At 42.7% G+C, this 25,837-nt stretch overlaps 1 protein-coding gene and 1 long non-coding RNA gene across 3 annotated transcripts in view; one reads left to right on the forward strand and one right to left on the reverse strand.

The window, feature by feature from the left end:
• The window catches only part of CDH4 (cadherin 4), a 627,456-nt gene that overhangs the window by 364,524 nt on the left and 237,095 nt on the right, over positions 1-25,837 (reverse strand). The gene's annotated exons all lie outside the window — the stretch shown is intronic.
• On the forward strand, positions 425-15,143 carry LOC123348953. Its single transcript, XR_006573289.1, has 4 exons — positions 425-541; positions 4,513-4,609; positions 10,705-10,868; positions 15,052-15,143. It is a non-coding gene; the product is annotated as an uncharacterized LOC123348953 (long non-coding RNA).

Genomic DNA, 25,837 nt, shown 5'->3' on the forward strand with positions numbered 1-25,837 from the left:
ATGCTTCCTCTTTGTGACCTGGCCGGAACTAGATAGCCCCTCCCTTCTGGGGTAACTGTGTCCCACTGGACGAGCTGTCTGTATGCCGGCTCAGGCAGTCTTCTGTTCCAGCTCCAGATATATGCCACTTTGCCAGTGGAGGGTAGGGGAAGCTGGGCCCACCCACAACTCTCGGTTCCAGCTCAGGGACCCCATGACTCGCAACTTAGGTCTTCTCAGTCTCAGTCCTGGTTGCTGTTGCTCTGGACTCCTTCCTACCCCGCCTCTCCATCCCTGGGTCTACCACTGGAGCATCTTCTGCTTCATGTGGCTACTTCAGCTTCTTGTAAATGTTCCTAGTCCAGGGCAGGACCCCGGGGCTTATGCTTTCCCTGCATCTCCTGCTTCTCCCCTTAGGGAATGACTGCAGACCTCCTCCCGGCAGCGTCTTCCTGCTCTCACTTCCTGGCTTTATACTCTTATCCCAGCTGCTCCTCCAGCCGGCCTTCATCTGCCATTAGTGCTCATCAATCCCTGGCTTCCCTCCAGGTGCAGCATTAAGGTTAGTTGGCTCCTTCTGGCCTACGTTAAGCTGCTCAGAGCTTGTGTGCTAGGGATACCCCATCACATCTGCATTACTCTGATTGTTGAGAGTTCCATTGTGCCAGACGAGCACAGTTGTTGAACAGGGTCTTCATCTGGAAGCTTTAGATGGTCTTTTAGATGGATTACAAAACTTTCAATCCATCTTTAGAAAACTTGATCATTTACCTTGTTAAATCAGGAAAATATACAGGGCTGCTAGTTGGAGCACTGGCTGATTCTTACATGCAAGCGCATGACAGTGAAACATGCCATAAAAAATGCATTTACTGTTTCAGGTGAAACACTTAACACAATATTCTGAATGACAATATTAGCTACAACCAATGAAAGGTGCTCTCAAATTTAGTACATGCAATAAGCTAAGAAGAAAAATATTCCAAATATACCAGAAGATTTTATACGTCAGTGATCTGCTTATGAGAAACGGAGGCCTATTCATGCAAGCTGCAGTCTTACTGATAAAAAACGGATATCCCATAGCATTGCCAATAGCAGTGGGAACTAATTGGCCTGAGTTTACTCCTGCTGACTATCCTCTGTTCAGTTTGGCTCTCTCTGGAGGACCCAATCAATCTCAAGCCCAAGCTACATATGACCCATAGGCAGCTGCAATTAAAAAACAACTCCTGCTTGCTTAAAGGTAGGAAGTGAATGAATTTAAGATGATCTGCGCGAGGAGAGGGGACTTCAGGCTTCTCATAGTGCATAAGAGGTTATATCACTACAGACAACCCTGTTCCTTCTATCTAGTGTTTCATTTTACCTAAGACATTTTGGTAAGTAAATATAGCCGTTTAGATGGCAATTGTCCACTGAAACGACTCCATTCATACAGATATAAGCAGATATAGTTCCATCGTGGTTTACAGCAGCTGAGCACCTGACCCATCATTTTAAAAGAATTCACTGATACCCAGTTTAATGGAACAATACTTCCTTGACCTAAAACTGAAAGTAATGTTTGTGCCCATAGGACATTGACCAATAAATCGCCAAATGGATATCAAAGTGCTACAGGAAGGCAATCCAAAAGGAAAGATCTCGGAATAAACAGCATATTATGATATATTTAGGAGATGACATTGCAAAGCACAGAAAAGACACAGGGATATATACATTTTCTGGTGGGAAATCAATGTCTAGTTAATCTTCTCATGGTAGGCCAGATTTTGTTTGGCAGTGCAAAAGAGAGAGGGCGGATAAGGGTTATTACTTAAGGCAGAACTGTCTCATGGTTAGAGCAGGAATTGAGGCTTTAGCACACTTGTGTTTTATTCCCAACTCTGCCACCGACTCACTGTGGATCTTAGTCATTTCATATATCTTCTTTATGCCTCTGTTTTCTTATTTATAAAAGAGGGCTAATAATCCCCACTTTTGTAAATTGCTTGAAATCACTGGATAAGAGACACCGTATAATTGCAAAGCATTATCATCACCACATAAGTTTGGGGGAGGGGTGTTTGATTGGTTTTTTATTTCTTTTTTCATGTTGGCATCCACAAAACAAATGATCAGGACTGAGGATCCGCAGACATTTACAAACCAATTCTGCTTTTAATGGAATATAGCTGCCTCTATGCCATTTGGAGGTAACCCTTACAGAACGGGACGGGGTTGAGGTGGATTAAAGCATTCACAGTGGGCCCTAGGATCTGGCATAACCTGTCTGCCCTGCACTGGTGCTGACACAGACCACCTGCTTTTCATTAAGGGCCTGATCCAAAGCCCACTGAAATATCTTGCAAAGACTCCTATTAATTTCACTAAGGTTTGGATCAGATCTTTAATGGTTTCCATAAAAGATCCTTTTGCTATTATCACTCACTGATTTGCTTTTGCAGCCCCGCTTCATTTCACTCTCACTTTGGCAAATTCAAGTGGCAAAGATTGTCACTTTCCAGTTGCCCGTTACACACAAACAGATAATCCTCTGCCCCTTTTTTCTTTAGGTCTTTAAAAATGCTTAGTGAGGAAAGGTGTTTTGTTCAATTAGCTTCCGTTACAATTTACTTCTGCAAGGCCTATAGAACCTTGTAGGGGGAAAACAAGCCTGTGCTTTATTTGGCTTTCACCTGTTAAGAGGCCTTCGGGACCTCAAATTATTATTAATACTAGTAACATTTATAGTGTGACAGCTCCCAAAAATTCCAAAGTTAGATCCCAGTCTTGAAAACGCTTCATTTTATGCACTGTGTGTAGCCTCACTGCCTTCAACACAATGGGTGCAGATAAAAGATAATCTCTGCCCTGAATGGCCTAGATCGTGCACTGCTGTGCTCACATGAAGCCCTACTGAAGTCAATGGATGGATCTAGCGACAGGATCTAGCCCTAAAATACAAATAAGTTTAAGTCGGGGGAGGGAGGTGTTTGGTTGGTTGCTTGGCTGGCTATGTGATATGTTGTTTTGTTGTTGTTTTATTAGCACAGTATCAATCTATGGGCAAAATCCCGCAGTCTTCAGTTCTTACTCACACTTTGGCCATGTAGTGATACACCATGAAGATGCATTCATTAATAAGCATTTCACCAATACGGTCTGACTGCAAATATCCAATCCTCTCTTAAACTTCTTCCTGGTTGGTACAAATAGTCCTGAGTTTATTAGCGCTGGGCACCGTGGGTCAAAGTGATCAGCTTGCCATCAAAGAGATGTGCGTGAGACTACCACAAACCTAAAAACTCACAGAACCCCCGCAACATTCTATTCTCCAGCCCTATTGCCCTTTCCATTAATAGAAATCTGCCTTACAGGTCTGTCGCATCTTGCGCTAGAGTTACGTTCCGCGGTCAGCACGTAAAGCGAAAATCGCATATAGTCAAAATTACACTGAGTGTAATGGCGGGTGGAATTGCCCGCACTACAGGTACAGTATTAAAATTGTTATTTTTCTCTTTTTTGTTTTGTTTTTGCCGACCGCATAAAGCTGAAATTATGCATGTTAAATGCGTGTAAGAGGCGACAGACCTGTATTTAGCTGTTCTTTGTGCTTAAATCCCTTGGGCTTCTCAGCAGTGACTGCTAAATTATAAAATGATTTAGAGATGTTTTGTTATAGGAACCATTCATACACTTATATGGGTATCATATGGGAAATATCAGGGCCTAAGAATAACAAATGTTACCCTCGCTCTCAGTGCTTACAGAATGCTCCGATACAGAAGACGTATAAGAAGTATTCACTGTGAAAAAATGTTGGGCTCTTTCTTTTATTTAAATTGATGAGTAGTGTCACATTAGATCTCAAAGCAGAGTGATGTGAAACGTCATACACTAAAAATAATGTGTTGGAAATGGGTCAGTGCTGAAATGTTCATGCTGTCTGCAAACCACAGATTATCAGCTTCTCCACTTCACCACCCTTTTAAAACCTAATTTTTGGGCACAAGCATGAAAAGCAAAATGTGGGCTAAAATCTGTCCTCTGCCACGGGGCAGTAATGCAGGGGGCGTTGCACCCACGTGACTGAACAGGATTAGGGCCACTTGTGGGGAAATGATTTTGGATAGACCTGGCTGAAAACTTTTCCAACATAACAGTTTTCCATTGGAAAATGCTGATTCGAGTAAATCAAAATGGTTCATAGGAAGTCTCTACTTCTTGCACACACTCATTTTGAAATGCTTAGTTTCAATAAGGTCAAAACTTTTCATTTCGACTTTATCATTTCTATTATTATATTATATAAACTATATATTATAGTAGGAATCCCTGTGATGTAGGGGTGTTCTTTTGTCCCACATAAGCACCCTTCGCTGGGGAAAGGGAGCTGGAATATAGCTGCCTCTGTGCCACTCAGGGAGTCCCCTTACAGAAGAGGATTGGTTAAAACGGATTAAATAAAGCATGTGTAGAGGGGTCAAGGATCTAGCTCAATGTGTTTAACATGCATAGGTGCTGATACAGACAATCATTGTGTTACAGCGAGTCCATTGGAAAACTCATCTCCAAAATCACCGATCCCAGCACAGGCGTGGGGGAGAGTTTACCGAAGAAACAAGAACAAATGAATGAGGTCAAGGTTGGTTGTGAAGACATGTCTTCTGTGAGAGCAGAAATCAGGGTAGCAGGGTGGGGCGTGAGAGGGAAGGGAGCTGGTTCAAGCTGAGGAGAAGGGGAAGAGTGGGCTTCACAAGGTACAGAGAAGGAGAGAGTCAGGTAAAGAAAGACCTCTAAGAAGAGGGAGATGATTCCGATGATCTGAGGGAAGGAACAAAAAACTGCTTTAGTACTTTATTTACCAAATGAGCTACTGATATGACAAATGGCCCATTCAAATAAAAGTAGTGCAGGTGGCTGCCTAATGCTGGCTCTATATACATGACACAATGTACACTGAAAATATGATTCACATGGACAAAATTAAAAATACATATTGGCAAATTTGCCTAGGTAATACAAACACGCATCTATGTGACGGACAAAGAGGCAGTAATGGAAAAGCACCAGTTATACAATGTAAGGAATGTGTGCAATTTACCAGAATAAAACACAGATTATCATATTCAACAATCAACAATATCCAAATAGCTATCATCTTTCCATAAATAATTAGCACCATCCTCTAGTAACACTCCAGGAAGTAGCTGGCATATGGATGGTGTTCAGTAACCAAACAATGACATATCCAATCCTCAGCAATAAGGACTTGTGCCCATTCTAAATTATTTATTCTCTTCCCCTGCACATGCATATCCTTCAAGGAAAGGCTTTCATCCACCTGGCACCCAGAAGCATAGGAAACAATGTCATAACATTTTAGAGTTTAAAGTCCAGGCACAAAGTGCCAAATGGAGGTAGCAGATGGGGATCCAGACATTGCCAACCACCACCTAGCAATACAACATATGCAGCTCCTGGAAATCATGACATCATCTAATGAATACCGAAAATTTGTACCAATGATGGAATTGCACAATTTACCAAGAGAAAAACTGAGAATAAGCAAAATGCCACAGTGCCCAGTTCAGGGAAATGAAGGAGAAAAGTGACCCAAAACTGCCACTGGTATCTCAGTGGCAAGGAGAGAGTGGGTAGTTGAGGATCAGCAATTTTTCGTGCTGTTCCAACATTCTTTGGCAGGCAAGCAGAGCCAACCTGAGAGATAGTTTGTAGATACCTTTAACAGGGTAAGCCTTCATTCATTGCATCACCTAAATATAAGTAGATTTGCAAAATGTATTTTTCTTTTAGAAGACAAATGGCTATTGTGCATCTAGATCTTACAGAGTCTGGTATCAGACAACAACTTATGCTGTAAAAATAGTAAACCAAACCCCCCCAAAGAAACCTCTGTTCATTGTCACTGTTACCTGTTAGTTATTATTTTATTTTCCTTGGAAAATAAGGAGAAGAGAAAAAAGAGGTGTCATAAACAGATAGTTAAGGGTTAAGGTCTCTTTTCCCTGGAAAGGGTTAACATGTAGTACCTGGTGACCACCTGACCAGAGGACCAATCAGAGATAAGATTTTTTCAAATCTCTGTGGAGGGAAGCCTTTGTCTGGGTGAGAACTGGTTTTGGTTTTAACAGAAGACAGTCATGTCTCCAAGTTCTCCTGGAGTAGTTTCTACTAATTAATAGTGAGTATTAATTAGAAAGGCGAATTAGTCTTATGATTTGATTTCTATATTTGCAATTGTGTGTTTGCTAAAGGAAATGCTTTATTCCTGTTTGCTGATATTGCTTTTACTGAGAAAAGGGGGAGAGGGGATTCTCTCCAGAGATTGATAAGGTTATACCCTATGAGTGCCCAGCTTGGATTCATAGAGATTCTGTATTTTCTTTTGTTCTCTTAATAAATTCTTTTCTTTTCTTTGGACTTGGTTAATTCCTTCCCTTGGGGAAATTCAGGGGAAGGGGAGGGGGAAGTGGGCTGCTTCCCTGTGTGTAGAGATTCAAGGCGTTTGAATCCAGGCACCTCTGTCTCCAGAGCAGGCTGGAGAGAGGGAGGAGGGGGGAGGTTCCTCCTCTGTGAATTGATCTGTGTTCCCAAGGGGGGAAACAGGGGTGTCCCGGCCCACGGAATTGACCGGGTGGTGGCAGCCGAAGGGGAGACCTACCCTAGGATTTTGGGGTGGGGGGAAGACATGCGGGTCCTCACTTTGAAACCGCCCAGTTTCAAGTGAGGGTAGACTCCTGACATGGTGGCAGCGGCGTTTCGAACCCATTGTTACAAGGAGTTTTTTTCAGCTAGGCTACGCTGAAGGGAGCTATTCTCTTCTTCTATAGCAGGAAAGCAACCTGACAGAAGAGGGAGTTTACAGTTTCAGCCAGGTTGGCTGGAGGAAATTAAGTTTCCAGCAGGCTTTGTTGGGAAACAGATTTTCTTTCTTGAAGCAGTTTTCAGGGTTAGGAGTTTTTTTTTCTCTGCTGGCTATGCTGAGGAAAAACTCTTCCCTAGAGGTGTGTCCTTCCTTTGTGATATCAGGTATCACTCAGGATTCCTAAGGTGGGGGGAAGTGCTCGACAAAGTACATTCCCATCCAACAGGAAAGACAGGTTTGGGGGGGGAAGAGACAAACCCTCCAGCCAGGTTTTTTTTTTCTCCCTGTGTCTTTTGAAAGGATCAGAAGACAGGAGAACACAAATCCCTGAGGAATAGACCAGATTTTTCTCAGGGGTATTGTTAGCAGCAGCCTTTCAGCTGGGCTGCTGAGTACAGCAACTCAGAGCAGAGGCAGTTTACAGTTTCAGCCAGGTTGGCTGGAGGCAATTTAGTTTTCCAGCAGGTTCCTAAGGTGGGGGGAAGTGCTCGACAAAGTACATTCCCATCCAACAGGGAAAATAGGTTTGGGGGGGGGAGACAGAAACCCTCCAGCCAGATTTTTTTTCCCTGTGTCTTTTCAAATCCTCTGGAGCCAGGGAATACAAATCTCTCAGAGGATTTACTACACTTTTCTGCAGGTACTAAGTAGCACCAGCCGCTCAGCTGGGCTTATTAGGAAGATTGTTTTTTTGGAAACAGATTTTCAGCTGGGTTTAGCTGAGGCATAAGGTTTCTAACAGGCTGTGTTAGAAAAGGATTTTTTTCCTTCTTCTTTTCTTTTTTCTCCTTTTTTCTTTCTGTCTGCTTAAAAACAGCTAGAAAAGAGGTGCAAGTTTTTCTAGGAGGCTTGTTACAAAGGACCCCCACTGTGAGGTACTTAGCAAGTGCTAGAAACAGGACAAACCAGTTTTTTGGGTCTTCTCAGTATATCAGCAAACAGCAACTACACATTTGCAAATGAAAAGGTTTTGTTTCTTTTCTATTCAGTCTCTCGGAAATAGAGAGGGTTAGGAATTGGGGAAACCAATTCCCTGACTGCAAAGGGGTGTGGCCAGCACCAAAAAGCAACACCAGCAAGCCACACATAAAATTCACTGACTGCAGAGGGGTGTGGCCAGCACCAAAAAGCAACACCAGCAAGCCACACATAAAATTCACTGACTGCAGAGGGGTGTGGCCAGCACCAGAAGGCACTGTTCCCCATCCCAAGAAATTTCCCACCTACATGGCAGGTGAGGACACTAAGGCCTTCTTCAAAAAGGTTAAAAGGACCTGCCATGGGTACAGCATCCCTGAAGACCAGTACAAGGACTGGTCAGAAAAGTGGACTTTCGCTGTCTATAACAATTATTCCATCCCCATGCTACTGGGGGAAGACTTGGCCAACCATGTGCAGCTGGCCAAGAGGGGGGGAGTGGTCACCCGCGGCCAGGCCAAACAAGCAGGCACTCCCATCCCTGTTCCTCAGCCATCCACCAGGACCCTGTCTGTGTTACCAGAGACCCAGACAGAGGTGGTGGAACCGGATCCCATGCCAACAACTACAGCAGCCATAGTACATCCAGTCCCAGGACCGGAACTGAAAAAGCAACCAGCGGCAGAACCAGCGCCAGCACTGACGCCAGCGCTTGCAACTCCACCGCCAGGGGGCGCCAACGGGCCTAAACTGGCAGAAGCAGCAAACAACTCTACCCAAGAGGCTCAGCCAGAGCCTGAAATATCACCTTGTGCACCAGCGAAGAGCGGTCCACAGTCAATGGAAACAACCTCATCACCTACATCGCTCCCAGAGGAACTGGTGTCTCCCGCCTCAAGGGAACAGTTCCAGACAGAGCAGGAAGCCGATGACAGCCTTAAGAAAGCTTTGGGCGGCGGCACGCAGCAACCCACCGCCTCTCAGCTCTTCTACCCAATTCCAGTTTGTTGTAAAACAAGGACTTTTATATAAGGACATTCTTTCTGGTGAACACCAGGAAGGCCAGCATCCTCAAAGACAGTTGGTAGTTCCAACTAAGTACTGGGACAAGCTCTTAAGCTTGGGCCCTGACATCCCAGTGGGCATTCTGGGATCAACAAAGCAAAAACAGATTAAAAACATTCCTTCCACTGGGAGGGGATGGGCAAGGACGTGGCCAAGTATGTCCGCTCAAATACATACAAAGTGTTCTTCAGTGTCAAATATCTTGTTGTTTACATACTTAGTAGTATATGTAATAGTGCATGTGTTTTGTTTATCTGTTTATTTTACAGTTCTAGGAGGAAATCACCACCAGTAGTTCCCACTGTTGGCGATTTGGGGGGCGTGTCATAAACAGATAGTTAAGGGTTAAGGTCTCTTTTCCCTGGAAAGGGTTAACATGTAGTACCTGGTGACCACCTGACCAGAGGACCAATCAGAGATAAGATTTTTTCAAATCTCTGTGGAGGGAAGCCTTTGTCTGGGTGAGAACTGGTTTTGGTTTTAACAGAAGACAGTCATGTCTCCAAGTTCTCCTGGAGTAGTTTCTACTAATTAATAGTGAGTATTAATTAGAAAGGCGAATTAGTCTTATGATTTGATTTCTATATTTGCAATTGTGTGTTTGCTAAAGGAAATGCTTTATTCCTGTTTGCTGATATTGCTTTTACTGAGAAAAGGGGGAGAGGGGATTCTCTCCAGAGATTGATAAGGTTATACCCTATGAGTGCCCAGCTTGGATTCATAGAGATTCTGTATTTTCTTTTGTTCTCTTAATAAATTCTTTTCTTTTCTTTGGACTTGGTTAATTCCTTCCCTTGGGGAAATTCAGGGGAAGGGGAGGGGGAAGTGGGCTGCTTCCCTGTGTGTAGAGATTCAAGGCGTTTGAATCCAGGCACCTCTGTCTCCAGAGCAGGCTGGAGAGAGGGAGGAGGGGGGAGGTTCCTCCTCTGTGAATTGATCTGTGTTCCCAAGGGGGGAAACAGGGGTGTCCCGGCCCACGGAATTGACCGGGTGGTGGCAGCCGAAGGGGAGACCTACCCTAGGATTTTGGGGTGGGGGGAAGACATGCGGGTCCTCACTTTGAAACCGCCCAGTTTCAAGTGAGGGTAGACTCCTGACAAGAGGGTACAGAACACTGGGTCCCCTTTAGTCTTGGCATAAAAATACATTATTCTGACTCAACTTTCACTTTAGAATCATGTAGTTTAATCAGATATGTTCACAGTTAATGGAACTGAAAATCCTTCCTGGCAGTGTAGCAGCTAAAACTTCAGCACTACCCAGATAATTTTTTATTACATTATGTGGGACAGTTAGAATATGCTCTTGTATAGTACAAATACAGAGTATGGCCAGATTTTTAAAAAGTGTGAATATGCAACTGCATGTGTAAAAATATATAATGCATGCCTACTTTGCCCAAGTAAGAAATTGGTATAAAACATGCAAATCAGATAACTGCAATGACTGACCAAGCAAATGACACGTGCAAATGTGTGCACAATGTTGTGCACCTAAATTTTTGAAAGTCTACCCATACTATGGGAATTTAGAAGAGATTTGTGATATTCTGTTGTTACGACCTCAGACCAGAAAATAGGTATTCAATTGTATTTTGTGTTACAGAATTGAACTAACTACCAATGCTACTTTTTTAGTTACGAAGACAGTAACATTTAACTTTTTAATTAAAACTTAAAAACCTTTAATTAAAATCCATAAATCAGAGCCAACCATTGCAGACTAAAGTGTGTTTAGTACACAGAGGGAATTTTATTTTTAAATTCTTTATTGGCCTGTAAGAGAACAAAGCAATATAAATGCCATTCACACTTCATAATTGAGACTTTTAAGAGGGTTTTTTTGTTTTTGTTTTTTGTATTCTGCAGAACAAGCAAGGGCACTGATTAGAAAGTACCAGATTCAAGATGTGTTTGGATCCTGTAAACTTCAGTCCAAGAATTCCATTATGCCACATGATGGACAACAGTTTCCCTAGAGTTCACCTAGTAAAGGAGTTCTAGGCTCTGGAAGTGCCTAAAGCATACCTAAGGTTTGAATTTCATTCTACTCCATATTGTATTTCCTTCCACCTATAGAATTGTATTTATTTATTTATTTAAGAAAGGAAGTTTGATTGGCTCCCCTGACATGGCTGTGTTATTACAAACTGAGATTACATGGCAAGAGAGCCCTTTTGGATAGAAAGCAGGAAACAGAACTGTGCTTCCCTGTGTGCTGAAGGGCAGCATAACCCTTATCTCCTATCTCTCTCTCTCTCTCTGCTCTGAACCGTTGTCACACACTATAGCTCAATAGGGCTCAACATAGCTGTATATGGCTAAAAACCATGCCTTTAAAAGAATTTCACTGAAGAAAACTACAGAATGGTAAATGCAACTAAATTTACAGATATAGCTGAAACTAATGTACTCTGATTCCATATATATACTTAAGACACAATAAAAATGATAGCTGGAGAAAGAGAAAAAAATGGTATTTAAATTTGAAAACAAATTTCCAATTCAGCCACATTCATGACAGTTATTTTCTTTCCACAAACATTTAAATGCTCATGCTTTATAGCTAATGCGCACCAAAAAAAGCAAATTTTGAGCCTGAATAAAATGCAGGTTATAGATTTGATTTTAAATTCCACAGTTTGCTTTGTACTGGTTAATTATATAAACATCTAATCCAGTAAAAGAAACAACAGTACGTGATTTGCACAGTGACCCAACAATACACAAATTGGCAATATTCACAATCCACAAATAATTTGAAAACCAGACTTATGCACTAACAAAATTTGCAAATAATTTTGAACACTGACCAACTGTTGGAATTTTACTGTTTGCTCGAGGTCAATTCTTCCATGAGGAAATAAAACAGAAATGGGTCAAACAAAAATATTTGTTATGAATTATTCACTCAGCTCTGATAAAAATGAATTTAAGGTAGGATATTTGAAGATAAATATTATGTTTTACTCTTTACTGAAAATACCATTATTTAGTTTGCTTTCAAATCATAGATTATTTTCTAGGTGATTTGAATTAATATGCTGCTAACTGTTAAACCTCCTGCTATCTAAGCAAGCACAATATGGGTTTACATCTGGTCTCGAGCAGTGATGGGCAGACTTTAAACAGTTTGGCTGTTCAGTTCAGATAAGTGCCCAGAAGCCTGGATTATTATCCAAAGCTTATTCAACCTACCTGAACAACTTGGTTCTACAAAATTAGACTGGCAGTCTGGTGAGAACAGGCTCTCTCCTAACATTTCTGGCACTTCCTGCTTCCAGTTGGGCTGGAAATCCTGCAAGAACAGTCTCTCGCTTTTGACATTTCATGTTGTGGTAAGCTGGAAGCGCAGAGATGCACAACATTGAAAATGAAGGAGAAAACCATTTTAATTAAACTGCACTGAAAGGCTAGTTGCAGTTTGAGGGGAAGATTTAGCCTCAGATAAAAGATAAATCCTGGCTATGTCTACACTAGCGCTTTTGTTGGTAAAACTTTTGTTGGTCAGGAGTGTGAATAAAACACACTCCTGACCAACAAAGTTTCACCGACAGAAGCGCCGGTGTGGAATGTGCTATGTCTGCAGGAGATGCTCTACCGCCGACATAACCACTCATTGCGGGTGGTTTAATTATGCCAGCAGGAGAGCTCTCTCCCATCGGCGTAGAGCGGCTACACAGTAGATCTTACAGCCGTGCAGCTGCACCATTACAGCTGTGCCACTGTAAGGTCCGTAGTGTAGACACAACCTCAATCGCTTCACGTGTCGCTAATCAGGATCTACATTCCACAGCTCATAACCTGTGGATGGAATGAGAACTGACTAACAACATATTTTCGGAAAGGAGATATCTAGCTACATGCTGTGCTGTTGTAGCCATGTTGGTCCCAGGATATTAGAGAGACTAGATGGGTGCGGTAATATCTTTTATTGGACCAACTTCTGTTCGAGAGAGAGACAAGCTTTAGAGCAGAGGTGGGCAAACTACAGCTCGCGGGACCCTCCTGCCCGGCCTCTGAGCTTCTGGTCCGAGAGGCTGGCCCCCGGCCCCTCCCCTACTGTTCCCCCTCCTCTGCAGCCTCAGCTCGCTCCACCGCTGGCACAATGCTCTGGGCTGCGAGCTCCTGGGGCAGCGCAGCTGCAGAGCCTGGCCTGACCCGGTGCTCTGTGCTGCGCGGTGGCGACAGCGCGGCTGCGACAGCGCGGCTATAGCGCCACCAGTGCTCCAGGCAGCGCGGTAAGGGGGCAGGGAGTGGGGGGGTTCGATAGAGGGCAGGGGAGTTTGGGGGGGTAGGCAGGGGGCAGGGGTGTGACTAGGGGTCGGGACGATCAGAGGGCAGGGAATACGGGGGGTTGAAAGGGAGCAGAGGTCCCGGGGGGGCAGTCAGGAATGAGAGGAGTGGTTGGATGGGGCAGTGGGGGGCAGTCAGGGGCAGGGGTTACTGGGGCGATCAGGGGACAGAGCGACGGAGTGGTTGGATGGGGCAGGGGTTCTGGGGGGGCCATCAGGATTGAGAGGAGGGGTTGGATGGGGTGGCAGGGGACAGTCAGGGGCGGAGGTTCCAGGGATGGTCAGGGGACGGGGATCCGGGGCGTGTGTGGATGGGGCAGGGGTCCTGGGGGCGGGGGAGAAAGGGGGTTGGGGCCAGGCCATGACCCCCTCCCCTAACCAGCCCTCCATACAATTTCCAAAACCCGATGCGGCCCTCAGGCCAAAAAGTTTGCCTGTCCCTGCTTTAGAGCTACACAGAGCTCTTCCTCAGGTCTGGGAAAGGTACCCAGAGTGTCACAGCTAAATACAAGGTCAAACATAGTTCAGTATAAGTAGTTAGCACATATACTAAGGGACCATTTAAGGTGAAGTGGCCTTGAATGGCCCTTTACAATGTGTGCTAACCACTTAATGCACACTCTACTGACTTGGCTTGCGCTATATAACTAAAAATAACTGTGTAGACTTTCGGGTTAACATGGGAGCTTGGGCTCTGAAGCCTGGTGGCATGGGAGGGTGGCTTCAGAGCCCAGGCCCAAACATCTACACTGTAGCACGAGCCCGAGTCTGTAGGCCTGGGCTTTAAGACTTGCTGCCATGGGTCTCTGCTTGGCGTGTAGGCTGTAGCCAGATTGCGCAGAAGAGCGCACTGGGTAGTGCTGCTAACATCTGCATCAAAAAGGTGCAGCATACATTTCTCCTGATCCTGTGTCTGTTTCTAGGCAGTAGCTTGGCCGGTCATGCCTTTTCGGGATCTCAGAACCCTAACTGTGCTAATCTGTGTGGCCAGAAGGGATGCTAGAGAAATTCTGCCCGAGTCCACTGTGTGTGTGGTGAAGTTGGGAAAGGCTCCCCACACTGTCCCTGGGGCAACCTGGCAGGACCAGTTGGCATACAGGTCTGAATGAGTCGAAATTTAACGGGCAAAGCACTATATGACCTTTTAACGGTGGGAAGTTGCCTCTTTAGCAGGAAACATCTATGAAAAATATCCATTTCTTTAGGCAAGGTTGATATTTGTGTCAGCATCACTGAGCGTACAGACATACCCAACCTCCCCTCACAAACCCCTGGGGAATGTGCACGTAATGAACTGCCCCTTGGCTGGCCTGAAATGACACTAATGGAATGCTGCAGAGAAGGATCTGAAATAGCATACAAACACCGCAGTCCATTCCGCACCACTAGGCTTTACAAGTAGCGCATTAACAACCAACTACCCTGTGTGACCAACTAGCTGATCCTGAAAATATACGAGAGTACAAGGTGTCTGGCTAACATTTTATGCCTGCTGTCTCTGGCAGCTCCTGCTGCTGGAGCTTTCCCCTGCCACAGGTTGCTACTAAGCCTTTTCCTGCCATGGGGAAAGATTCTAGCAGTAGGGAGGCAGCCTTTCACTGATGCGTGTAGCTGCACACTGAGTGTGGAGACAGCTTGCTTTTCGCTGTGGCCTGTAGCTACATATATCCTACACACCAGCATGTACAGTGTAGATGGAACTTAATACGCTAATGGTTATGGAATCTTCAACAAAAATATAATCCTTCTTTAGCTTTTCACCAGTTATGGTCCTGTTGAAATAGATGTTCATGGCCTTAAATATTTATACAGCTACTTAGAATAAAAGATACCCAGATATATAAATAGATATACAAGTGCATCTTGGAATAAATGTACAAGTGATTGCATACGTTGCAAGGACAACTTCTTTGTTTACCAGAAAGAAAAGGCTATTCTACATGCTATTTATCATCTCTACATTACCAAAGAAGGTAGTGAAGACACAGCAGTTATAAATTACCCCCTAAAACCGTGAGTAAACTTTGTTTAAAACATCTGGATCTAGAACTAGAGATTAAACAAGATATGAGGTTCCAACATAGAGCTGTATAAGTGACTTATCTTTAATTTTTTTTTTTTACTACAGTCCCATTGGTCTTTCTGACCTTTCGCTATGACAAATCCATTTATGTTTTCCAAAAATCAAACATGCCCAGAAATACATCCATATCCATGACTGATCTACAAAAATGAGATTGCTTTGGTTCAGAAAGCTCCTGTGTCAGAAAGACCCTGCAATACATGTCTATTGCTATTGCTGCACTTCAGTCACATGTGATGAAATATTGAAGTCTTTACTCAGAACTTACTCAAGTAAAACTTTAGTGGGAGACAGTGGTAGTTTGACCCTAATAAACACTGAGCAGGATTTGGCTCACAATTTGCACAATTACTTCCCTCGTGTTTGTATCCTATGATGTGGGTAATGAAGTAATGTTTAAACTCAATTAGAGTATTTAAAATGTATATATCTATTTTAATATGCAGACATTTGTGGTAACTTAGATTTAATATGGTAATGGCTGAACAGATGTTTAGGAAATTGTGTTCATAAATTGATGGTGACTGACAAAGGATCCATATTTTAAAAGGTTAGCTTCCATGGTTTACGATGTGCTGCTGCTGAGAGTCTGTGTTTTGTCTGTATTTTATCTGGAAATGAGTAAACTGGCTTTACACTAAAGAGGGCAGTTCTTTGCCTTTATAGAAATGAAAGAAGAAGTGGACAAATCAAATACAGAACCGGTCCATTACACATAATTAGTTTCAATGGCCCAGATTTTCTCAACTCATTTCCACCACTGCAAATCCAGAGAAACCATTGACTTCAAGGAAGTTACTCCAGATTTGCACTAGTGTAATGAATGTCAGAGAATATATCAGCTATTTTTAAATACCTCATCATTTACAGATTTGACTACCTTTTCCTATACTCAGTGATATGTACCACTGAACTCCATAAGACTACTCCGAATAGTAAGTACTGCTCCCTATAACAAACGGTGGCAGAATTGACTCCATATTGATCAAGAAGCTTTAACATCAGATTGACAATATCCCTAAGGAGCAAGCCAGGGAATGCAGGCATACTCTGGTTTCCTGCTACACCGCACTAAATGATGACCATCAGTATTCCAATCAGTGGCTGATGGTTTTATTTCCCTGCTGAGTTTCTCCAGGTCATCCCTGACAGTTAGAAAAGTGCCGAGTCATTAAAGTTGCATTGAACAGATGGTTACTGATCAGATATTAGTACCAGAGTCCGGGGTCATCTGGCTGCCAAAAGACACTCATCTGAAGCCTGTCTATTTCAGTCACCTCTGGGAGAGCAGTTTGCTGACTGCTAGAGACAGGTGACTCACTAGGCAATGTTATTGTTCACGTTCAGATCGCTCTATGTACAACCAAAGCACACTTGATACATAATTTATAGCCCTGTGATTTCAGTGACTGGTGCTACAATATCACTTTTGGCTCCAGGTCACTCAATATAGACTTTTGAAGGGAGGGAGGGCAAAGGTAGGAGAGAAAGAAAACGGTTTGATTTTTGTAGTCATTCTTCACGGAATCATAAACATAAGGCTGGAAGGGGCCTTGAGAGGTTGTCATGCCCAGCCCCCTGTGCTGAGGCAGGACAAGCTAACCTAGACCAGGGGTGGGCAAACTTTTTGGCCCAAGGGCCACATCTGGGTTGTAAAACTGTATGGCAGGCCGGGTAGGGAAGGCTGTGCCTCCCCAAACAGCCTGGCCCCTGCCCCCATCCACCCCCTGACTGCCCCCCTCAGAACCCCCGACCCATCCAACGCCCCTGCTCCCTGTCCCCTGACTGCCCCATCCCGGGACCCCACCTCCTATCCAACTTCCCCGGTTCCGTGTCCCAACTGCCCCGACCCCTATCCACACCCCCGCCCCCTGCCTCCTCCGCCCCCCCCCCGAATCCCATACCTATCCAACCACCCCCTGCTCCCTGTCCCCTGACCACCACCCCATCTAACCGCCCCCTGCTCCCTGTCCCCTGACTGCCCCCCGGAACCCACTGCCCCTTATCCAACCCCCCTCTCTCCTGCTCCCCACCCATTTACCAGCCATTCAGAGCGGCAGGCGCTCGCAGCCGCGCGGCCCGGCCAGAGCCAGCCACGCTGCCCAGAGGCTGCAGGGGAGAGGGGACAGCAGGGGAGGGGCCGGAGACTAGCCTCCCCGGCCAGGAGCTCAGGGACTAGGCAGGACGGTCCCACGGGCCACTGCCCACCTCTGATCTAGACCATTCCTGACAGATGTTTGTCCAACCTGTTCTTAAAAAACCTCCAGTGATGGGGATTCCACACCTTCCCTTGAAAGCCTATTCCAGAACTCAACTACCCTTATAATTAGTAATTTTTTCCTAATATTCTTATCTAAATCTCCCCTGGCGCAAATTAAGCCCATTATTTTGTCCTACTTTCAGTGGACATTGAGAACAATTGATCACCATCCACTTTATATCAGCCCTTAATATAGTTGAAGACTATTTTCAGGTCCTCCCTCAATCTTCTTTTCTGAATACTAAACGTGCCCAATTTTTGAAAACCTTTCCTCCAGGGTCAGGTTTCTATACCTTTGATCATTTTTGTTGCTCTCCTCTATATTCTCTCCCATTTGTCAACATAATTCCTAAAGTGTGGAGCCAAGAATAGGACACAGCTCTCCAGCTGAAGCCTCACCAGTGTCGAGAACAGTGGGACAATTACTTCCTGTGTCTTATATGCAACACTCCTGTTAATGCACCCCAAAATAAGGTTAGCCTTTTTCACAATGGGATCACACTCCCGACTCATCTTCCATTTGTGAGCCACTATAACTCGCCAGATCCTTTCAAGTAGTACTACCATCTACCCAGTTATTCTCCATTTTGCAGTTGTTGTGCATTTTTTTCCTTCGTATCTATAGTACCTTTCGTTTGTCTTTATTGAATTTCATCTTGTTTATTTTGGACCAATTCTCTAATTTTCAAAGTCATTTTGAATTCTACTCCTGTCCTCCAACAAAGTGATTGCAACCCCTTCGAGCCTGTTGATACCCTCCAAATGTTATGAACACACTATATTGCATTATCCAAGTCATTAAGGAAAATATTGATTAGTACCAAATCCAGGATAGACCCCTTCATGATGCCTCTAGATATACCCTGACCCAGTGTGGCGGCAAACCATTGATAACTATTCTTTGAATATGGTCTTTCAACCAGTTGTGCAACCACCCTCTAGCTATGAAGGACTATAATTCCTCACAATCTCATTAAAGTATCAGAGGGGTAGCCGTGTTAGTCTGGATCTGTAAAAAGTGACAAAGAGTCCTGTGGCACCTTATAGACTAACAGACGTATTCGAGCATAAGCTTTCGTGGGTGAATACCCATTTCGTCAGATGCGCATGCATCTGACGAAGTGGGTATTCACCCACAAAAGCTTATGCTCGAATACGTCTGTCAATCTCATTAAAGCCTCCTTTTCAAAACTTCTGATCAGCATGTCTCTTTTCATAGGTTTTATTTATTATGCTTTCAGCCAGAAAAGGGGGGGGAAATCAACCTCTCCCCACCACAACAAATAGACATTAGTTTTCTATTTTAATTACCCTTCCAATTTGGACCTTACTTTCTGAATGCTGTTTATTTCCAGTAAAACACTGGGGGGGAAGGGCTCAGATTTCCAGCATTGTACCCTGATCACTGTGCTGTGATAAAATTCATGCCTAAAAACACTTTTTGTTGCTAAAGATGCCGAGGGATTGGGGGGGGGGGGCGCGAGTGGAATGGAGCTTCTTTACTTAGCTAGTGGAAGAGGTAGGTTGGGAGTCACTGCCAGTGCAACACTGCTGCAATTCTTATTATTATTTATATTACCCAAGGGCCTACAGACTCAAACTGAGATTGGGGTCTCAGTGTTCTAGAGACTGTACAAATGGATAGTGAGAGGAAGTATCTGTCTCTACCTAAACGAGAGAGACAAAAGGTAGAAGGGGCAACAGAGAGAGGAAGTGACTTGCCTAAGGTCACACAACAAGTCAGTGTCAGAGCCAGAAATACAACCCAGGTCAGGTCTCCTGAATCCCAGTCCAATATCCTATCAGTCAGATCATGCCGCATTAGCAATAACTTCTTATGTAATGGGTTTGCCATCACTCAGTTGCAGGTAACTGAAATAGAAAGGCGTATATATATATATATATATATATATATATATATATATATATATATATAAATTCTTTTGAGACTTTCAAATGAGATACCTTGTTTACTTCCATTAAATCCTCTAGAGCAGTGCTTCTCAAAGCCGGTCCGCCGCTTGTTCAGGGAAAGCCTCTGGTGGTCCAGGCCGGTTTGTTTACCTGCCGTGTCCGCAGGTTCGGACGATTGCGGCTCCCAGTGGCTGCGGTTCGCTGCTCCAGGCCAACGGGGGCTGCAGGAAGGGTGACCAGCACATCCCTCGGCCTGCGCCGCTTCCTGCAGTCCCCATTGGCCTGGAGTGGCGAACCGTGGCCAGTGGGAGATGCGATCGGCTGAACCTGCAGACGCAGCAGGTAAACAAACTGGCCCGGACCACCAGGGGCTTTCCCTGAACAAGCAACGGCCCAACTTTGAGAAGCACTGCTCTAGAACATGGACATTGTCTACCGTATTGAAGAACTAGATGTGCTATTTCAAATTCAGGATTAAACAACAGAGTATATTGGGATATTTAACGATATAGTTTTCTCATTACCATGTTCATTCTACTTTCTTGTGTTTTAATTTCTCTGTGTGTTGAATTGCATATTTCTGTGATATGTGAATTTTTTTTAGGCCCTGAACCTGCAAACACTTACACGTCTGCTTAGCTTTATACACGCATAGTCTCGCTGAATTTCGCGTGACCACTCATATATTGAAACTTAAGTGATCAGCATCTAATTCATTTTTCTATTTTATTCTGAGGTTTTCCTCCTGAATCATTTCTATTATTTTTCAATATTCTGTCATTGCAGAATTTTGATGTTCATGCATTTATTTCAAAACAAATATATTATTATATGTTAAAAGGTAACTTGTTCAGGAGTTTAATGAAATGAAATATTAATACACCAGCATTCTCAAACAGAAATGTCTAGTCGTTGTCCTCATTTCAAACCAGCCAATTTAAAAAATCATGTCTAACCTACTAGAAGAACAATTTTATGGTCACAGCTTGAAATTTGTTTTGAATTACCTTGGTGCTAATATAGCCATTCATTTAGCAACAGTTGTTTTACATGGCTAATATATCTCTAAGGCCTGATTTCTAAATCTCATTCCAACTTTATCACATTATTAAAAACAGTAATATTCCCTATCAGGAAACTGTAGCTGGAGTTAATCTCTCCATCACATATGTTTGTACAGAGCCTAGCACAAGGAGATAAAACTTAGCTGGAGCCTTTAGGTGCTACTGCAATACAAATGTTAAACAACAATAATTAAAATGTAGATACGTGCACAGTAAAATCTTGATCCTGAAAACACACACATCAGGAACTACTCATGTGCATGAAGTTGAGTTCAATGGGATAACTCACATGCATAACATATTCTTGGGTAAGTGTTGAGATTCGAGTGTTCTTACCCAACCCCCTTGGCTGTGGGGAGGCTTCCGCGTGTGTTTTTGCTTGTATTTAGGTGGGCGCTTGTATTTCAAGTATATAACAAAGGTGTTTAGATGTCAAGATAGGCACTTTTTCACATTTTACATAAATTGGAGGGAACAAACAAAAATGACCACTGAGGACTAATTTCACATTACAGGAATCTGCTAAAAATGTCTCAGCATTTACGAGACAGACAAGGTGTGTGGGTAATATCTTTTACTGGACCTACTTTTGTTGGCGAAAGAGACTAGCTTTTGAGCTATAGAGAGCTTGGTCCAATAAAAGATATTACCTTACCCACCTTGTCTAATATCCTGGGACCAACATGGCTACAACGACACTGCAACCAGCATTTAATGTAATTTTAACCCCTTCATGACAATTTTCAGTGCAAATAAATATATACACATTTTGCACCTTACTCTATTACTATACTTCTGCTTGGTCTGGATTCTTAAAAACTCTTAGTAAAACTTACTGCATCTGTTTCTAAACACTGGACCAGAAAAACAGAATGTCGCATGTGACCGATTGGATGGTTTCCACACTGTCCAGTAAACATTGTGTTAAAACTCTGTCCTCTAAAGATAGCTCTGCAAACACTGCTAAGAATCCAGGGGCATTCAGCTAGCTAACACTGTGGCTTCAAACAACTGTATAGCAAAGCCTATGGTCACTGATCAGCGGGAGTTTTTTGGGAGAATGTTGATGAACTTTAATAGGCAACATGCAGCAGTAGTACAGAAAACACGCAGGTAGTTGGAAAACTGACAGAACTCCCTAGTATATTCCCACACTGGGTTTTGGCTGCACAATCTCTTTCTTTCCTTCAGCCTTTGAACTACATGAATCCTTCCCCATTTACTTTTGGGGCTTTGACTTCAAGAAGATTTTTCCTTTTGCAGTCAGTTCTTAGATAAACCACACATCCTTCAACTTCTGAACTATGAGTCCCCAGTAAATTCTTTTTCTACCTGCCAGCTGACCCACACCAGCTGCTGTGTTACTTTGCAGCAGCTAACAACATGTTATAATACTATAATTACACAGTAACTGGCACTAATTCTAATGCATAATCTCCCAATAAATGAACTATTTGCTTCTGTTGTCATGACGTGCTCACTGGACCAGACAGGGGCTACTTCAGTTACAAGTTCATAGAGCACTTAAGAAATTAATTGCCATTCTCCAGATAATATGGGGCAGATTTTCAAAACTCTAGCTCTAAACAGTGCCCATATGTACGCCCATATGCACTAAACCAGCACCTCGGTGTGCACACTGAGTGACAGAATCTATAAGAGTGACTTGTGTGCACAAAAGTGGCTTTTGTACATACAAAAGTTACTCAAAGCATATTCCGCAGATCTTCATAATATTATTGTGCCACCTGTTTCTTGTGCGATTAGAACAGCAGTGAAATAGTAAACAATGCTGACATTTCAATTCCCATCATTATTCTTCAGAATTAAAACCCAAATGAAATGAAAAGAAGAAACACTTTTCTGTAATTTGGCTGTAATGTATTGAATACACCACTGGTAACATTTGGTTCACATTTTGAAATCAAAATCAAAATAACTAGTAACTTTTAAAAAAAATTGTACATGAAAACTTTAAAATGACAAGTTGTCAAAAAAGTCAAAGTCCACCCCAAGCTGCATTTGGCTTATCGGGCTCACGTGATTCAGGCAAGTCAGTTTCTATAGCCAACTGTACACAAGGATGCAATGTGGCCAGTGCCAACATCTGGCCTCCTTTGATTCTCCTAATCTGATGTATCAAGTACTCATTTGCCGCTGGTTTGACTGGAGGTAGCCTTGCTGTGTGAGATGAAATAAGACTCAACTTCCAGAATTGCTGCTGAACACTTGAACCGTGTGGCCACCACCCATTACAGCACAAGCCTTAGTATGTGGAGAAAAAAGTACCAGCTCATTGAATCACTGTGAATGGCCCAATGTGACCAACATAGCAAATTATTTGCTAGAACTATTACTTTTGAGTATGTCCTGTTTATATTTGGAGCTATGTAGCTGGCCACTTAATGGCATATGGTATTGTTTCTGCTGCCTCACTGGATGATCCCCTAGCCCCAGAAAGAGATATCAAAGTGACTAAACACTTCTGATGCAAATACTCAGGCAAATGTATATTTGCAACACTTTCTTGTGCAGGAATTATCTTATAAGCGACTTGTTTGAACAAATGTTCCTGCAAGTGAATAAACGGGGGTTAGAAATATGATCGTTGATGAATATTTTTTGTTAGGTGCAATATTTACACAACTTTGCTCTCAAAGCTGTTCTGAGAGTTGATTCATTCATGTTTGTACAGCACTCCAAAGACGTAAAGCTATATATAAGTGCTAAGTATTATTATTACTGGTATTTACTGCATGTGACCCCTATGAAATATGCATGATGAATGCTTGTATTTTTGAAAGGGAGAAAGCAAAAGTGTAGCTACAAGGAGCAGAAAAAGACACACAAATATCTACGTGCTATCTTCTTTTAATAGCGCTCCAAATGTATAATCAATCTTTACGGCCTGTGGCTGCAGGGAAGGCATAATAGCATCAAGTTGTGTCATACAATTGCAAATCATGTGAATCCCCTTAAAAAACAAGATTATGCCACTCTTCATTCCAAATCAATACTGACTATTCCTTAAGGTTTATATAAACTGTTTTTAAAAGTATACATTTCATGTGATAAAAATACATTTAATGTGGGACAAAATGCTTTCTACCATACTAAAAATGCCATTTATCAGTCTTCATTCATGAAAAACACCATTATATTTACTACTTATGTGCAATTTTTTAAATCACGGTTATATTTTAGTCAGCTGTTGCCTCTGTTTTACTCTGTGCCACAATGACCCAGTGTACAACGTAAGAAAATCAGTGCCCAACTCCAGGTGGACACTGGGCCTGAGACGAAGCTCACGGTATTCAATGGAAAGGCTCCCTTGGCTTTCAAAGGGACCAGGCTGTCTGTGAAGAAGCATGAGTGAAAAGTGAAGGTTCTCACAATGACCATCTGGAGCCCCATCAGCAGTGAGCTGGATTTATATTTAATATTTTTTAAAAATTCATCCGGGAATGATTTTTGCTGTCATGAATCAAACAGGAAGTTTAAAAATTAGTCTCTTGATGTGCCCCTAATTGTTCTAAGCGGTAGGTGCGGGGATCTAGCCATTGCTTCCATTAAAATCCATGGAAATTTTATTATTTAAAATCCCTTGCACTGCTTAGCAAGTTTGGGGGTACATAAAACCTGTGCGCCATTTAAACTCTCTGCAGTTCTCTCTCAACTTTTGAAATTTACAAAGAAGAAGAAAAAAATCCACAACACAGCTATATTTGTGCTCTCAACAGGCTGGAGAAAAGTTACAGTAGAGTCTAGCACAGCAAGCAAAAAGTCTCTTTTATAAAGAAAGAAAATATAGAAATTATTAATTCACCAGTTTCCTCCTTGGTATGCTAATCAGCTAGAATTGTGCAGTTTGCTGAATTTAATCTAGTATTCTGCACTTGTAGCTTTATATGTGACCAATCACAGAGTCTGTTTGATCATCAGTTATTAGACAGAATGTACTTCTGCAAAAGGAAATATGGTTTCCATTGCAATAAACCTTTCAACTGTTTTATATCATTTTTTCTCTCAGTATTTAATGTACCATAAGTTTACATTTGACTTTTGATTATTAATTTTAGGACACAAAGAAATTTGTATGGGCTTTTTACCCAGTCAGGACACTTACTGTTTCAAAACATAACTGCATACATGGTGGGGGGCTGTTTCATTGTAAAAGAAAGACCACTAGGTGCATTAAACCTCATTTTCCAATCTTGTCATATATTGTAAATATACTTTAAGAGGCAGTGTTAAGATGACAGCCCAATATTCAAACAGACACAAAGACACACTCCTTAAGATAATGATAGCAATCAGATGCAAACAAAATTAAAAATAAACAAATGAAATAATCACTGTTTGGAGTCCAAAACAAATTGGTACAAGTACTATCAAGAATTAGTTTCGAGATTTCTTTTTAAACGGGATATCATCTACTTAGTCAGGAACAAAGAACTTAGTTTTTCTTATTACAAGAACTATTCTTAAAGCTAGGGCTTAATATCTGTAGTACAGTCACCTCCTGCAACTCAAAGCACAATGATTTAGAGCTCTATTCATCTGAAACAATTCTCAGCCTTCCATGCAACATAAATCCATGGACCCTGGCTTTGCACCAGAACAACCTATTCATAAGGAATTTGGCCAGGCCACAGAGTCTTTTCATGCTTTGTTATGTGGGTTGGACAGTAGAGAGGTAATCAGGAGGTGAACTTTCAATGTCAACAAGTCTCTCTAATTCACCCATGATTGAGGAAAGTCAGAAATTGGCTGGAGACGGCTAGGTTTTGGGTGGGTTAGTTTGTTTGTTTGTTTATTTTTAACCTTGAACATTAATCCACCTCCGGCATGGATTAACTGCAATGGCAGCCTCTGTCACCAGTCCGGGGGGGATGTGGAGACCTGCCAATATGCTGCAGTACTTTTTTTTGTTTTTTAAAATAATGGCAAAGCATACTTGACCAGCATTTTCTTCCTTCCTTTCTTTTTACATTTGTATCAGAGAGACAGTTAAGGGTTTATGTGAATGATCTTCTTTATGGTCCTTGCTGCTCATACTTAGAGATCCTGCTCATGCTCTAATTATAAGTGAGAATGTCGAACAATACTGTGATATTTCATACCATTATGACCATAAAAGGGGACACTAGTTGGAAGAAGTGAAGTGGGGAGCATATGGTCACATCCAGCATTTGGTGGAGCCAGTGCCAAAGACACAATTAGGACCCAAAGTCCTCTATGACCAACACCCACGGAGTCCGGGAGCCTGATGGTCTTCTGATGTAACCACTGATTTTACCTCTGAGGTAACAAAGTGGTCAGGGGCGGCTCTAGACATTTTGCCGCCCCAAGCACGGCAGGCAGGCTGCCTTCGGCGGCTTGCCTG

The sequence above is a fragment of the Mauremys mutica genome, chromosome 13 (genome assembly GCF_020497125.1).
Source record: "Mauremys mutica isolate MM-2020 ecotype Southern chromosome 13, ASM2049712v1, whole genome shotgun sequence".
Taxonomy (NCBI): Eukaryota; Metazoa; Chordata; order Testudines; family Geoemydidae; genus Mauremys; species Mauremys mutica.